Below are 15,634 nucleotides of genomic sequence, written 5' to 3'. Positions count from 1 at the left end.
ATTTTTTATTCTGCCTTTATTATTTGTATAAATAACTGAAGGCATATTTAATTCTTCTTTCTCTTCCTATTTTTCCCTTCAACAACAACCCATATGAAAAGGGCTGAGAGAAAATGGCTGGCTTTCATGCCTAAGGCAGGACTAGAACTCACAGTCTCATGGTCTCTAACCTGGTACCTTAACCACTATGGGCAAATTAATCAGTTTCATCTTTTTAATCCCCAAATGTTCTCCATTTCTATGGCATGAATAGGAGCAGAATTTCTTATGCACTTGGATATTCTTATAAGCAAGATTTCTTACATAGAAAATTCTAGTGCTGAGGGGGTCCTTGGTATGAACCAGGGAATGGGGCATTTTATCACCCAGTAGAATTAATAAAGGAGAATATTTGACACTCAGGGTTGAAATGAGGGGTCCTTGGCGCTCTCTGAGCTTGGCTGTTTTCTCACAGATGTTTCATTACCCAAACTAGGTAAAATCATTAGTGCGAGTGGACTGGTACATAATTAAGAATGGGAATAAGGAGGCTGGGCTACTGTTGCTGTAGGAGTATCAGGGCTATTGAGGGTAGTGTCAGACTCCTAACATACACTGGATTCTCAGTTCAGACATGCATGGTATCAGTTCTTGAAATTATTTTCAATATAAGGAAAAGTATTTTGATCAGTCAGCTTACTGATGGTGCACTCAGTACATAGGCATCACATATCACTTCTATCTACAAAAGTGTCAGTAATGGATCATAAAGATGATTAATTGGTCAAATTATGGGATACAGTTACAAAAAAAAGTGTGTCAATAGCTATGTGGCTACAGAATGTTACTGCATAGGTCTTACAGCTCAAATTTAGCTAATTTCTGAAGAATGGTCTCTCTTGGGTTACTTATCTGTTACCATTACATAGAGTGGAAACAGAAACATTTTCCCAGGGATCAGAAACTTTAGTTTTTGCCCCTGAAGGTTTTTACAAATGTCATGTGATATCAGTGGGAGGCTGATCTTTATCTTACTTTTTTGTGACAAGGTGCATTAAATTTACGTGCTTGAAGGGCTTATTTAAAACAAAGAACTAGAGACCCTCCCTGCCTGAGAAAGGTGATTTGCACCAAATTCAGTGGTACAATTTTAGTGGCTTTGGAAAATTCCCAGAAACAGATTTGGAGGGAATCTCAGATTGCTCATTCCAGTTGTAGAAGCAATCAAAAGGAGATGAACTTTTTGTTAATCTAAGCTTTTGATAACCTTCCTAATACCTTCTTTGCTGGGTATTCCTTGCCTAGATCATCTCACTGTATTTCTTTTCTATTTTTCTATTTCTATGGCACCTGTTAAGTATTTACTTATTTATTTATTAGAATTTGTCAAATAAAAATGAGAATTATTTAGTATAATTGGAAAAAAAGAAAAAAAAATACAGTACCAGAATTAGATTAAAAGTCACTTGTGTATTTCTGCCTTCACACAGAGAAAAGGTGCCTTATCGCCTCTCATCAGCTGTTAACCGGCAGGCCAATGTATATTCCCCCACCCCCGTTTTTACATTAATTTGTAGATATATGTAAAATAATGAATCCTAGTTCTTCTGCTTCTCTTGAATCTGAGAAATACCCAAAGGATTCTTTGGTCAAATGTATAGATTATCACTCAAGTTATAGTGATCTGCAGGAAATATGCTTTCTAATACTTATATAGACTGAAGCTTGGGTCATATATGCCCATTCAGCTGGGACTTTGAAGAGGTATAAAATGTTTTATTGAATTTAATTGTCCTGTGTTTATTTTCAGCTGTATCAATTGAAGGCTAACATAGTGTAGCTACTCCTCAGAGTTATAAGATGGTAATGACTCAGTATGTAAATTATATTGGCCAAGGGAAAAGCACTGCTTTTCCAGAGAGGCCTAAAAATTAGCTTGCAGAAATAATGCATTTAGTGATTAGAAATCAAATATTTTATTCTTTTGTTGCCATTCAAATTACTTCTTTTTCTTAGCTCATTTTTCCTAGAGTTCTAAAATATTTACATATATTTTAACACCTGGAACTATTAAAGGTCAAATAAGGTATAATGATCTATGTTACATTTCAATCTGAAAATAGATTTGTATATTTTAATATTCTCCTGAAAATCCATATCTTTGTACAGCAATTGTTCTTGTGGATTTCAAGTGGAGAAATAGTATTACAGGGCTTTGTGTAGTTGCAGGGAAACTATTGCTACCTCTGCCCTATATAGAGGGTAAATAGAGGGATTTACCAGTCTGTTACTCAGAGTTTGTTCATTTGCTGTCAGCTTTGATTCTTTAGACTTTGGCTGCTGGTAGCTGTTTTGGAGGGAGCATCCAACTGAGAACAACTGTAACTCACAATATGCCATCACATTGCCTGCACAAAACCCTCAGGAAAAACCTTTTGTTTAGCTTTCAAATAAAGTCCATTTGTAATAAAATCATCAGAAGAATTTTGAGACCCTGTTAATTATAGCTGTAGTTTTGTGTATCAGTTCCAAGCCAAGTTTTTTTATTTGTGGTTGCAAATAAATGTGTGTTGGATGGATGCAATCCAAGGCGTATTTAGTGGAAGACAAAGTGGATGCAACATTGACAAGAAAAAAGAAGATGGAACACGTGCAAAAAAGGGTGGAAAAGCAACTGTAGTGAGGAAAATGGCAATAAAAATGGCATGCAAATTCAAACTAGTGCCTGAGTTGAGGAATAAACAGCAGAGGGAAAGGCATGAAGATCTCTGTTGTCAAACATTATTTCTTTGCCCTAGAAATGTGTTTTATCATAGAAGAAAGTCACTGAAGATCTGTGATAAATCTAGTATAGAAATCTTGCTGCATAGTGTATGACAGGGTCAAGCTTGAGATTTGTAAGATATTAATTATCTAAGTATGCAATGAGTACTATTTAATTAATGTTAATATATAATTTGCATTGATATTTTCTTCGTTGTTAATAGAGTGGAAGTCTTTCTTTTATAACTCTTTATTTCCCTATATTTTCAGTGTGATAACCTGTTACTAATTAACATTGTACATTTCCCAATCACAGTTTTTGAATTGGCAACTTCTGTCCGTCAGTGTGGGTATATATTTACAGCATTATCTAGGTTAGCAGGTTAAAAATAGGAAATTACTTTGCACTATACATATTTTGGAACTAAGGCTAGAACAGAAGGCACTGTATGCTTCTATTGCTGGATCTGTTGGTTTAACAGAACATACTATTCCAAGATCTGTTCTGTCCTGTTCACTCGGCACCGTAACCACATTCTTTATAAAAGATATAGTTACTCCTGCATGGTCCTTTTGTTGGACATCTGTCTTCATTGCACTCTATTTGTAGCTGTTTTTTTAGCATGGATTTGCAAGCCAACCAATGAGAGGGTAATTAATCATTCATGCAAAGAGCTGTAACATGAAGCGCCTGTTCCCATCTCTGTCATGCCTGTTCCTGTTGTGATAGTACTAATCATATTATATTTTCAAATCTTTTAGCCTCAATATTAATGGTAGTGAAGACCCTGCTTTTTGTTGTTGTTGTTGTTGTTGTTAATTCATGTTGCTGTCATCTATCTGATCAATGCTATACCCATCCTCCGTTTGTTGTATACTGGCTTAGTTCCAGGAATTAATTTCTCTATTTGGGACTCATGGTAAACCAGAAATTCCCAAATGGATTTAGGTATCAGGTTTTTTGCCCAATTTAGCATCTTTTTCTCCAAAATGCTTTCCATCCCATATCTGCTTATCAGTATTGGCTCAGAATCGAGCATTAAAGAGATTCGGTCATATTTTCAAACATTTATTTATAATCAGCATTCTGGTTCTTGATTTTCCCCTTTTGTCAGAAAATCTTTTTATTTCAGGTACATCCTGATAACAGTGATGCTGCAAAAGGAATTCCTTCCTTGTGAGTATCTTTCACTGTCCTTTTACATCACCACTAACTGTTGCCTGATTCCCAGGATGAGCTATGGTAGCCACTTATATAGACAAAATCCATGCATATAGGTAACATCTACCACAGGGAGACTTCAGTACTAGAAATACATGATTGTTGGTTTTTCTTTAAATATTCTTTAACAATTCCACTGTCACTCAGGTATCTCCGAGAAAATTCACCTTTTGCCTTCATTAAAGGTGAAAGAAAAATATGGATTTTTTTAACCTTGCTATTTACTAAACATACGCTGCTAAACATTTATAGCTAGTGAGTTGTGCCTGATCTGTGCTGATTCTCCTTACCTGATCCTGCACTTCAGAGCTCAGTTTTTTGTACCTATGATGAGAGGTTTCAAAAAGTCTCCATTCGACAGTTGCTGGATTGTTCAAATCATAGTAAAGCTGCAAGGTGAAACATGCAATTCCAAGGAAGTTATGCACTCATATAGTCTGATGGAGGACTATATCAGACATATGACATCCCTTTTGCAAAACTTTAATATAATCACAGTCTTCTATATGTGTCCAGTTCCACAGATACTGTATTTTCAAGCCAATATTAACAAAGCTATTTCTTCATTATGACTCTTCGGATTTCTGCCCTGTCTTGTGTACATTTGTTTTTTGTTTCTCACGTGTTAGTCTGCACAAAAACTACATAGAACAAGTTGCTTAGTATAGGTGTTGGTAATCATCATTTTATACAGACACAGAATTTATTCCCTTCTGTTGTGCAGAGCTAGTATTATCCATGTACTGTACATATGTGCATGTGCTCTCTTTAAGCTTATAATTGCAATTAGGGCTTTGGATGGAAAGTCAGAAGTTAGAGCTCTTTGAGCCTGTTAACTGAGGGTTGCAAGTCTAAAAAGCTGTCTTTGCTAATGTTCAATATGACTACAGAGTTGAACCACAAATAAGCCATTTTTCCTCTGTTAGTTTTTATTTCTTAGTCACGAATTTCTCTGTGAAGGTATCTGAGGGTTTTCTCTTCTAAGGAATCCATCTTGGGATATTATCTTTACAAAATAAATCTGAAAGCTTTGAGGAAGATTGAATTTGCTTTCTTAATGTTTGCCAAGGTATCCTTTTCAACTTTATTTCATATTCTAAAAACTTGGTTTGCTTAAGTAGTGTTGGACTCTACAAGAGAGGTCTTTTTGATGGATCCATATGAATCTCGCAATAGTTGTTGCAGATTTACCATACAAGGGAATAAATATTTCTGTCAAGAACCCCACTATAGATACGGATATGGATATAAATTGGATGTAGATATAGAAATAAATTAGATACAGAGATCGACATTTCCTTCTCTCAGGTTAGCTTTTGCAATAGCATTCTTTACACATTCATATATCTTGTCTCAGAGATAATAGCAAAATGCAGCACAATTTTTATCCACGGTAGGAAGGTGGTCACTAGTTATATCAACCAAGAAACCACTGTAACTATTTTGGTAGAAGTAAGGTCAGAGGGATTTAGTAGTGACTTAAAATAGGACAAGTCCATTCTATGTTTTCTGTACATATTGGGGGGGTAGCCTGTTTGCTCTTTTGTCATGACATCATCTGTCTTCATGGGGAACGTATGCAAAACAAGTCTAATTTGGGAACTACGAAGACACCATACAGTGGTCTGGCTTGTGGGGATCAAACTCTTCCAATTTTCTTTACTGTCTGCAAAATTATTTGGGAAAGTCTTATTGCCTTTTATTACGTACTCTGTGAAAATAAGCTTCTTTGTCTTAAGTGATTTATTAAAATATTTGAGTTTTGTTTTTGGCTTATATCAATGTATCACAAACAAAAAAGGTATTTCTCACCTATTCTTGATAAGAAATAGGTAAAATCCTCCTATTACATAATACCAAGAAAAATGCATGGATCTCCCCCCCCCTCCCCCTCTTTTACATGTAGAGATAGCATTGTGGACACTGAAATATAAAAAAAATTAAAAGTCTTGGATATTCCAGTTGTTCTTTTTAACAACTATTTTTAACAACTGTTTTCCATTAAGAAGCAATAATTTCTTCTTAATGCCATGTTTCTTTTTTTGTATTCTGGTATTATTTCAAATTGCAATTGGCAATTGCACAACATAATTCAATAAGAATTTCCTTAATTATCTCTGGATTATTAGACAAAGAAAGTATGGCTTCTCATTCCATCTTTAGGTGCATCCAGAAATGAAGCTTTATCCTTTTCAGTAACATCATCACCCTTCTTGCCCTTGAGCGGGTCAGGGGAGAAAATTGTGACACACATACAATATTCCCCTGCCCAGAGAAAATTGCTTATATATTTGACACCATGACACTCTATGAAAGATTGGTAGGAAGTTATATTAAAGAGAACAAGACTCTCTCTTTTTGAAGTTATATATAGCAGGAATGAGAGCCTGTTTGTCATAGTGGTTAAGCATCAGGTTGGACATTGTTAAAAATAAATATATATTTTTCTCACAGTTTAAAGCATTCTGTTATCAACTGAATGTAAAAATGATTAGCAAAGCAAAATCACATTTTTCTTTGATCAAAGAAAATGGAAAACCTGATTTCTGGGATATATTCCTTCAGCAGATAAAGGTAAATTTCTTTGAAATTGATCAAAAGGCACTAATTATATTTCTGAATTTTGACATAACACAAGTTGTATCATATATAATCATTCCTTCATCAAAGGATCCACACTCAGTTTGATGATTATGCAGATGAAACTCAAAATTCCACCATGCTCTGCTGCCCATCAACTGCAGCAGTAAACCAAAGACCACAATATCTGGGTTTAGCTGAGAGGAGTCCACTATCATGGAAAAATTGAGTAAATGTAGCTTTGTTTCTTAGCTAAGAATTATGCAGGTTACAGGTAATAAAAGCAGGATTGCCTCATAGCTTGGCGTAGACTGTAATTTGGGAATTTCCCAGTTCTCAAAGCTTCCTTCACTTAATCTTTCATCAAATTAGTATCTCTTGCAGACATAGCGTGCGTCCTGTAATAAAGGTAGATTAATTCTAGCCTTATTATAGTTTTGCTGTAGGAATTATCAAGAAAATTATGTGATACATTGTGAATGCTAAGAAACAATATTAAGGGCCTATTCACCCAATGTTTTATCCTACTCTGTGAGTAAAAGGTGGGTGAGACAACTTCTCCTGCTGTTCCTCAGGACTTCAGTCTATTGTATATTGTGAAGATGCCGAGTTTTTTTGAAAGCTGTAGTCAATATAATGGAGGTCTTCTAAACCTTTTAAAGAGATCTTCTGAAATAGGGCAGCCAGAATAGTGAAATAGCTAACAAGTTTTATTTTATTTATCACATTTATATAGCTGCCCCTTTTAAGAAATCTAAGCAACTGATAATTCTAGATAAAGCTATTTAAAAAAAAAATCCACAAAACCAGTTTAAGAATAAGTGAACTATACACACTGGATCAACTGTAGGTCCTGAATGCTTGTCAAAAGCAGCCTTATCTAAAGTGCATTGTAATAGTGCAACTGAGTAATGACTTGTGAGTGATTGAAGCAAAAGCAGAACCTTTCAAAACAAGAATAGAGATATCAGGTGCAAAGGGCCCTTTGATGGTGGCTTCTTGAGCAGGAGCTATGAGTTCAAGAAGATCTTGAAGTTGCACACCAAATCTATCAAGGGAAGTGCTACCCAATTCAGAGTTAATGGTGGATTTTTTTTTACATCAGAGTTGGGGACTAAAACTACACCCCCTAGATTTTATTATGGTTGAGATGAAGTCTGTCCTTCCTGATCAAGACCCTCACAGAATCCAACTCAATATGAGAACCTTGATGGCATCACATGGAAGGCTTGAAGCAAAGTTGTTTAGATCCAGACAACTTTTGCCTGGTTTCCAACTTTCTTTTCCAGGTGAAGTTTGTTGAGAAGACTTGTACCTTCAAATAATGAAATGGATGATCTAAACCAGGGTGTCAAATTGATGGGCCGTGGGCTGGATGCATCACACACAGGCCACGCCCACCCCAGCTCCACAAAGGCAAAAATTTCATGATATGTCATGTGACATGATCGAGTTTGACACCTGTGGTCTAAATCCTTTCCAATTGTTTCTTGGCTTATGAAAATGATGCCTGCCTGCCTGCCTGCCTGCCTGCCCTGATATAGCTTAGATCTCTCTCTCGTTAATTTATGTAGTAGATTAAGCTTTTTGCACTCTTCCAAGATTTGAATATTCTGAATCCCGGCTTCCAATTGCTAATTTTCCACTACCATCAGCGTGAAGCTATAGTAAAGCAAAGGATAACACACATTATGGGAAATCAGTAATAATGACAAAAAGTATGTCTGAAGTAATTCCAAAGTTCTTTGCCCAAAAATCTTGGCATCATAGGCATTCTTGTCATACATCAAATTAATGAGCCAGTAGGGATTATCTTTGAGGCCTTTTCAGATGCATTTGCAGAGAAGAAACTTACAGCACGTAAGGCATTTTAAATAAATAATAGTGTTTTTTTGCCAGTTTCAAACCAGTGTAGATTTGCAAGATACATAAATGGGTTACTTTCAATTGGAAAAATAGAGAAGAAAATGATGAAATCTTAGTTTAGTTTACTTTATTGTCATTGTACTTCGTACAACAGAATTAAATGTCATCTTCGGTGTACATCATACATAGGAAAACTATAAAAAATACAACAAACACACATCGTTCACATTCTATACAATTGGATTGAAAGCCCCTGATGCTGCATTAATTTTACACTATACAGTAGAGTACAATATAGTTAGTGCTCTGGGATAGAAGCTGTTTTTCAGCCTATTTGTCCTTGTTTTTATGGTCCTGTACAGGGTGCAGAGAGTCTTCTCAAAATCTCCAAATAATTCAGTCTTTCACAGCTACTACTATTGAGTCTGATATGTTTTAGTGAGGTAAAGTTTTAGCAAATCCACATATGTCTGTCAACTAACATTCTCTTGTCTCTTCTTCCACACACTATATTGTTCAGTGAAAACAAATCAGCTGTAATTTAGTGTGCAACATGATACACTGTTCTTTCTTGGTACTGTTCATGACATTTATGCCATGATCTGTTAAAGCCTCCAAAATCATGCTATAGATTGTACTCATCATAGTTGATAGATTATAACAAATGTAAGTTTGTGGTGGATATCAGGATCCAGCTTTAAGCAAATAGTAATTCAGGAGTTCCAATTTGCTGTCAGCTGTTCTCTTCCACCAATAGCGACAGCAATAGCATTTAGACTTATATACCATCCCATAGCACTTTAAAGCAGTCTCTGAGTGGTTTACAGTGTAAGCTTTATTTTTAATATTGCCCCCAACAATTTGGGTCCTCATTTTACAAACCTGATGGAAGGCTGAGTCAACCTTGAGCCCCATTAAGATTGAACTCCAGAATGTGGGCAGAGATTGCCTGCAATTCTGCATGTTAACCACTGTGCCACCAGGGCTGCTTGCCTATCTAGGTAGTGGCAACAGGTACTCATACTTTGCTGATCCCCCAAACTCAAGAGTCAGACCTGTTTACTAATTGAATAGAAGACCACCTGGAAAGCCTGGATCTGTATAATTGGCTGGGAAGTTGGGGAAAAAATGCTGTTTCTGAAACATCTGTGGACGCTTTGCAAATCATGCAGCTGCTTTAATGACTTAAAAAAGGTTCTCCATAAACATTCCTATTCATTGTCATGATATAGTATGCTGGCTTAACAGCTGTGGACAGGAAGGCATTACACAGGGTGATGAGCACAGCACAAAAAATCATGGGCTGCCCCCTAACCCCACTGGATGAAATTGCTAGGTCCCGCTGTCTCAGCAGAGTGAGGAAAATTCTTAGGGATGATTCACACCCTGGACAGCATTTCTTTATTCTCCTACCATCAGGCAGGAGATAAAGAAACATAGCCAGCCGAACAAATAGACAAGCCAGACTTTTAAATGCAACGTAACAACACAATCAGGCTTAATGTGATAGACTAACAGTGCCAGTGTAATGTGTGTGTGTGTGTGTGTGTGTGTGTGTGTGTGTGTGTGTATATATATAAGTGCTGGCTTTTTTCAGTAAGTGGAATGATTGGTTGTGTATCATGATTGGTAGATTAGTGCTGATTGGTGCTGGCTGTGTGTCCATTGTTTCGTGTTGTAACGGCCTGGGTCGTGGGTGGGGCCCGTTTGTTGACTAGGACTGGTTTCCAGATGTCTGGTAGGCGGGTGATATCATCATGTTTATTTATGTTGTGGGGGTGTTTCTCTATTTCGATAGCTTCCATAATTATTCTCTTGTTGAAGTGTTCTGTTTTGAAGATTAACCTGGTTCCTTCAAAATTAATTTCATGTCCTATAGCTTTAAAGTGCTGGAAAAGGGAGGAAGTTTTTTTCTTTTTTTCTTACTGCGTTCTTGTGTTCTGCGATGCGTGCATTTATTCTCCTGTTCGTTTGTCCTATGTATGTTGCAGGGCAGATTTTGCATGGTATTTCGTAGACTCCTTGGTTTTCTAGCTGGATTTTGTCTTTGGAGTTTCTTAAGATGTTGGCTATTTTTTGGTCAGTGTTGAAGGCTGTCTTGATATTGTCTTTGTGGAGAATTTTGCTGATTTTATCTGTGGTGCCTTTGATGTAAGGGAGGGGGGTGATGCTGTTGTCCTGTTCTGTGTCTCGGTTTTTGGGGGGGAGTCTCCCTTTGGATTAAGTTGGTAATAGTTTTTCTTTGGAATCCGTTGGAGATTAATACGTTTGTGAGAGTGTGTAATTCAGTTTTCAGGTGGGCTTTGTCAGCTAGGTGTTTGGTTCTGGAGATGAGAGTCTTGGCTACAGAGTTGATCTGTGCAGGGTGGTGATGGGATTGTGCGTTTAAGTAGTGGTTGGTGTGGTTTTTTTCTGGTAGATGTTGTGGCCTAGGGAGCCATTGGGGTTTTTGTAGATTAGGACATCCAGAAAGGGAAGTTGGTTGTTTGCTTCTATTTCCATGGTAAATTGTATTTTGAGGTGTAGGCTGTTGAGATGTGTGAGGAAGTTGTCCAGTTTTTCTTTCCCGTGTGGCCAAATCACGAAAGTGTCATCAACATATCTAAGCCAGAGTTTGGGTTTGTGTTCAGATTTATCTAAGGCGTTAGTTTCAAAATGTTCCATGTATAAGTTGAGGGGTGATCCCATGGGTGCTCCTTCTATCTCTTTGTATCTTTGTCCATTATGGATGAAGTATGTGTTGGTTAGGCAGTGGTTGGTCAGGTCCAGGATGCGTTTACAGGGGTTGTGTTTGTTCTGGATAGCTGTCAAGGCTTCTTTTATAGGCACTTGGGTGAAGAGGGATATGACATCGAAACTCACGAGTAGGTCGCTGGGTTGTAGGTTTTATTTCTTCGTTCAATTTCATTGTACACATGTTGTGCATTGACAATAAAGGTTTGAACTGAACTGATAAAAATCTGCATCTTCAGCTTGGAAACCTGAAAAGCCATCATGTTTTTGCCAGGACTATTTTGATAAAAGTTGTTGGAGTTTATTAAGCCTTGCATAGTCATGGATATAGCTCAAGTTTTTAAAGAGCCAGATTAAAGGTATTGTGTACAGATAACAAAAAGAAATTGTCTGGAAACTGATTAAGAAAATCAAACATAGAGAAGTGTACAATTATCCAGTTAATTTGATGCTAATGAACTTAAAAACCCAAAAGGCTTCTAGCTTTCATAATTATAATGCAATTGAAAATTAACCTTACCTACAAAGGCCTTGTCTCTACACGTCAAAAAGAACTATATGTACCATTACCTGATCTTCTTGCTCATTTTCCAACCCACTTTTAGGCATCAACAACTTCTGCTATTCTAAGTGTCTCAGCTGAACTACAACTCCCAGCATTATTTCCTATTGGCAGAACTTCCTAAAATGCTTGGAGTTGCAGAACAGCAGTAGCAGAAAGACTATACTGTTGTTTATCCCTGTCAAATTCTTTGACCATTTAGGTGTTCAGAAGGACACTTTGATTCTGTGAAATGTGTGGTTAAATTTAATTATAGTAGTTCTAGTTCCCCCAAACAATCAATTTGTGTCCTAAATTTACGTTTCATGAAATGATTCTGTTTTTAATTGCGTCTATCTGCAAATGAAGTGTTGAACTTTCTTTGAATTCTGTGCAATTTGTAAAACATTTACCTGTGACATCTTTGTTCCAAACTTGGGACATTGCAAAAAATTTCTGACAAGGCAGAAAACAAGAAGAAGATAATTCTGATTGCATTTACTGAAAGCCTTCCCTTCAGCTTGTACTTTTCCTCCCAGAAAATCTAAGTTGCAGATGGTGTTTGGAACATCTTTATCAATTTCAGAAGATAACCTTGACAGTAAAATACTGCATGTTTTGTGTGGTCATATTCTTTTTAAACTTTATAGTGACACAACTCCTTTATTTTATTACAGTTATTACATTGGTCATTTCACGTAACATTCAATAGTCTCTTGAGTATATCCATGAGATGTATATAGGATGTATTTTGGCAAGCTTATTTCTTTGACTTATGTATGCAAGATTCATTTTTTATTCTATGACTCCAATGTGCTATCTTCAATTCAGGGATCAGTTTAAAGTTAATGATTACATCTGAACCATAAAATGATTTCTCTTATAATTTTAAAATTAGTTTTAAAAACCTGTAGGATCATCGTTAAGTGCTTCATAATATCAGAAAATAAGACATACTCTAAAATGTGTGTTGGGTAATTTGTGTAAGTATTTAAATAGAATGCTTCCTATTATTATTTTTAAAGAAAAAAGATCTATTTGTATTTTTATTAATATAAACTAAGCGCCCAATTTAAATCTTATGAAAAACTATAGGGAAGGGGGGAAATAATGTGATAATCAGAAAATGAGTATTTTTGTGTTCAGAAAAATATATGCATCTATTTATACATTTAATATATACATGAATCTATACATTTAATAAATAGCTGTAGTAGTCTTTCACCAGAAAATTATCCAACAAACATTTCAGTGTCTGTTATTTCCTGTGTGATAAGTTGGGGTGATTATGTCCAGGGGTGGGCTTCAAAAATTTCAGCAACGGGTTCTCTGCTGGGTAGGTGTGGACATGGCCTAGTCAGCTTCCTGTACCAGGGTGATGGGGAGACATTTTCGCCTTCCCCAGGCTCCAGAGGCCTTCCAGGAGGCCCATTTTTCCCCTCCCCAAGCCTTCGTGTGGACCCTTCAGTTACCTCGCATCCAAAATGGGCCGCGTGGAGACTCCTGGGAGAGGAGGGGTGGGCGGGGCCAGCCAGGGGTGGGATTTGGAGGTTCTCTGAACTAGCCATAACGTTAGCTATGGGTTCTCCTGAACCTGGGCAAACCTGTAGCTACCCACCCCTGATTATGTCCTACAGCTTTTATGGCTTAGTGTGGACTAGAACTCTGCTCTCTTCCTGATCCTAGCCCAAAATCTTACACTATACTAGCTTATTTATTTATTTGTAACTATTTAAACCACAGTTTCATTGTTAAAAACCAAATGCCAGACAGAGGCATTCCAAGAATGGTTATGTGTTGTTTATTCAGTTAGCAAAAGAGCAACTTAGAACTGAGGGGAAGTTTCCTGAAAGTTAGAACAATTAATCAGTGGAACAGCTTGCCTCCAGAAGTTGTGAATGCCCCAACACTGGAAATCTTTAAGAAGATGTTGGATAGACATTTGTCTGGAACGGTATAGGGTTTCCTGCCTAGGCAGGGGGTTGGACTAGAAGACCTCCAAGGTCCCTTCCAACTTTGCTATTGTATTGTAATAAACTGTGAATGCTGTAATGAAACTGGCAGGCCCTTTCCCACAGGGATAATTAATTAGTGACTGCTTAATATTTGGGAATTTCATCTGAAATACGTGTTAGTCATTGTTTAATGATATTTTCATAATTGTGTTTAGAGAAATTTTCTCTGCATCTTTAATATTTCACATGTGGGTATGTATCATATAGAGCTAATTAAGAATGGATACTTGGAACTGAGTAAATGAGGCCAAGGGACTAGACGATAGCATATTGGGAAAGAAATGTGCAGTAAAATTTTTAAAAATGGCTAATTTAGCCTATTATGATCTTTGGTAGTTTAGGTTCTATGGAGAGAGTCTCACCTGAATATAGGCTTCGTGTCACACAAACTCATGATTGATTTTATCTTGGCTTATTGAATAAACCACAGTTTGCTAGGTTCACCACAGTATATCATGCTAAAGTTGAATAAACCCAATTATGGTATATCATGTATGAATCAGGCTATTTTTAAAAATTATTTTATCTCAAGGAAAAATTCCAAACATCAGAAGAAAAATAGTGAAATAATTTAGCAAACTTCGGAGAACAGATCTTCCCAGTATCTTTTAAGGAATCTATTTTTCTCTCTATCTTTGTGATAGGCAAAAAGAAAGAAAGGGGAAAAAATCAGTCAAATCATCAGAAAGATCATTGCGTAAGGGAAGTGAAAATATCTTGAAAGTGCCCAATTTATTGGTGTTGATTTGTTGCTTGCATCAGTGTTCAGAAATATAAACGGAGAGGTCATTTGCATTCCTTTATTGATGTAACAGCCAATATCAAATATTAGTAATGCTGCCATAATACTAAAATCTGAAATTGCTGGAATAGGCTAGAAGATTTCTGTTATATTCCTCTTTGAATCTCATTCACAGATGGAAATGACTTATGATCATCTTAACTAATTTAATTTCTGGATTGTATATTCCTGCTAAAATAAAGATCTGGAATTTGCAAAACCTAACCTTAAATTTAGTTATCTTATACCCAGTGAATCAGTGTGATTCAGCATTTCAAAATGCTAATCTACTCAAGGGCCAACCTTGGCACTGAATTTAGATACATCTGGTGGTATCTAAGAAGTCACTGTTCTTGTGAAACCGGAGGGCTACATTCATATTTTATAATTAGCTGGTAATTTGAAATTATCCAGTAACCAAAAGGTTTAATTCCAAAAGTAGGAGACAGGGGTTTTGTGAATTTGGAAAAGTGCTGTGAGTGGGAGCTGATGCTGCAAAGAAGCAGAAACAGTAATATAACCTTTCACAAAATATGCACAAAGATAGGAGGATTTTTATTTTTCTGTGTATGATATGCTTACAAAAGATCAGTCTAATTCTTGAGAAGAATGATGAGTCATACTCATCAATATATGTATGGTATAATAACATAAAGTAGTTGTATTCATCTTCTTTGCTTGTCAAATCCACCTTCAGTGGACTGTATGGATCATGTCTAATCCATACAATGTCCAATGATCCGTACAATGTACAATGATAGCAACCCCAGGATGGATTTGTAGTGTGCTTAGCTACTCCACTGTACAGTACTCAGTTATTGTATTATACTAAATGATAAAATTAAATTCTAAAAGCTACATTGAAAATTAAAAATCAGTTTATGCATTTTTCAAACAATTAGCCATAACTTCAATTAATATAATTTACAAAAAGGGTAATTGTTCAATTTTTTAAAGTGGCATTTAGAAGTCTATGTTGTGCAGATTGTACTATTGTACTATTCTATCTGTGGTGGACTAACCAGTTTAACCCTCAACAGTAAAAATTCATGAACCTGAACAATTCTTCAGATTCCTAAATGCCAGTTTAAGCATTTTGGATAAATAAGCCTGTGGACAATGAGTTGGCTATGATAAATGAAATCTGTAAGTGC

The 15,634-nt window shown here is 36.3% G+C and overlaps 1 protein-coding gene across 2 annotated transcripts in view; it reads left to right on the top strand.

Moving 5' to 3' along the window:
• The window catches only part of VDR (vitamin D receptor), a 91,168-nt gene that overhangs the window by 21,993 nt on the left and 53,541 nt on the right, over positions 1-15,634 (top strand). The gene's annotated exons all lie outside the window — the stretch shown is intronic.

The sequence above is a fragment of the Thamnophis sirtalis genome, unplaced genomic scaffold (assembly GCF_051295495.1).
Source record: "Thamnophis sirtalis isolate CommonGarterSnake01/CBP01778 unplaced genomic scaffold, rThaSir2_p1.2 scaffold_3, whole genome shotgun sequence".
In the NCBI taxonomy this organism is placed as follows: domain Eukaryota; kingdom Metazoa; phylum Chordata; class Lepidosauria; order Squamata; family Natricidae; genus Thamnophis; species Thamnophis sirtalis.
The sequence above is the reverse complement of the archived record's forward strand: the minus strand, read 5'-3'. Positions and strand labels throughout refer to the sequence as shown.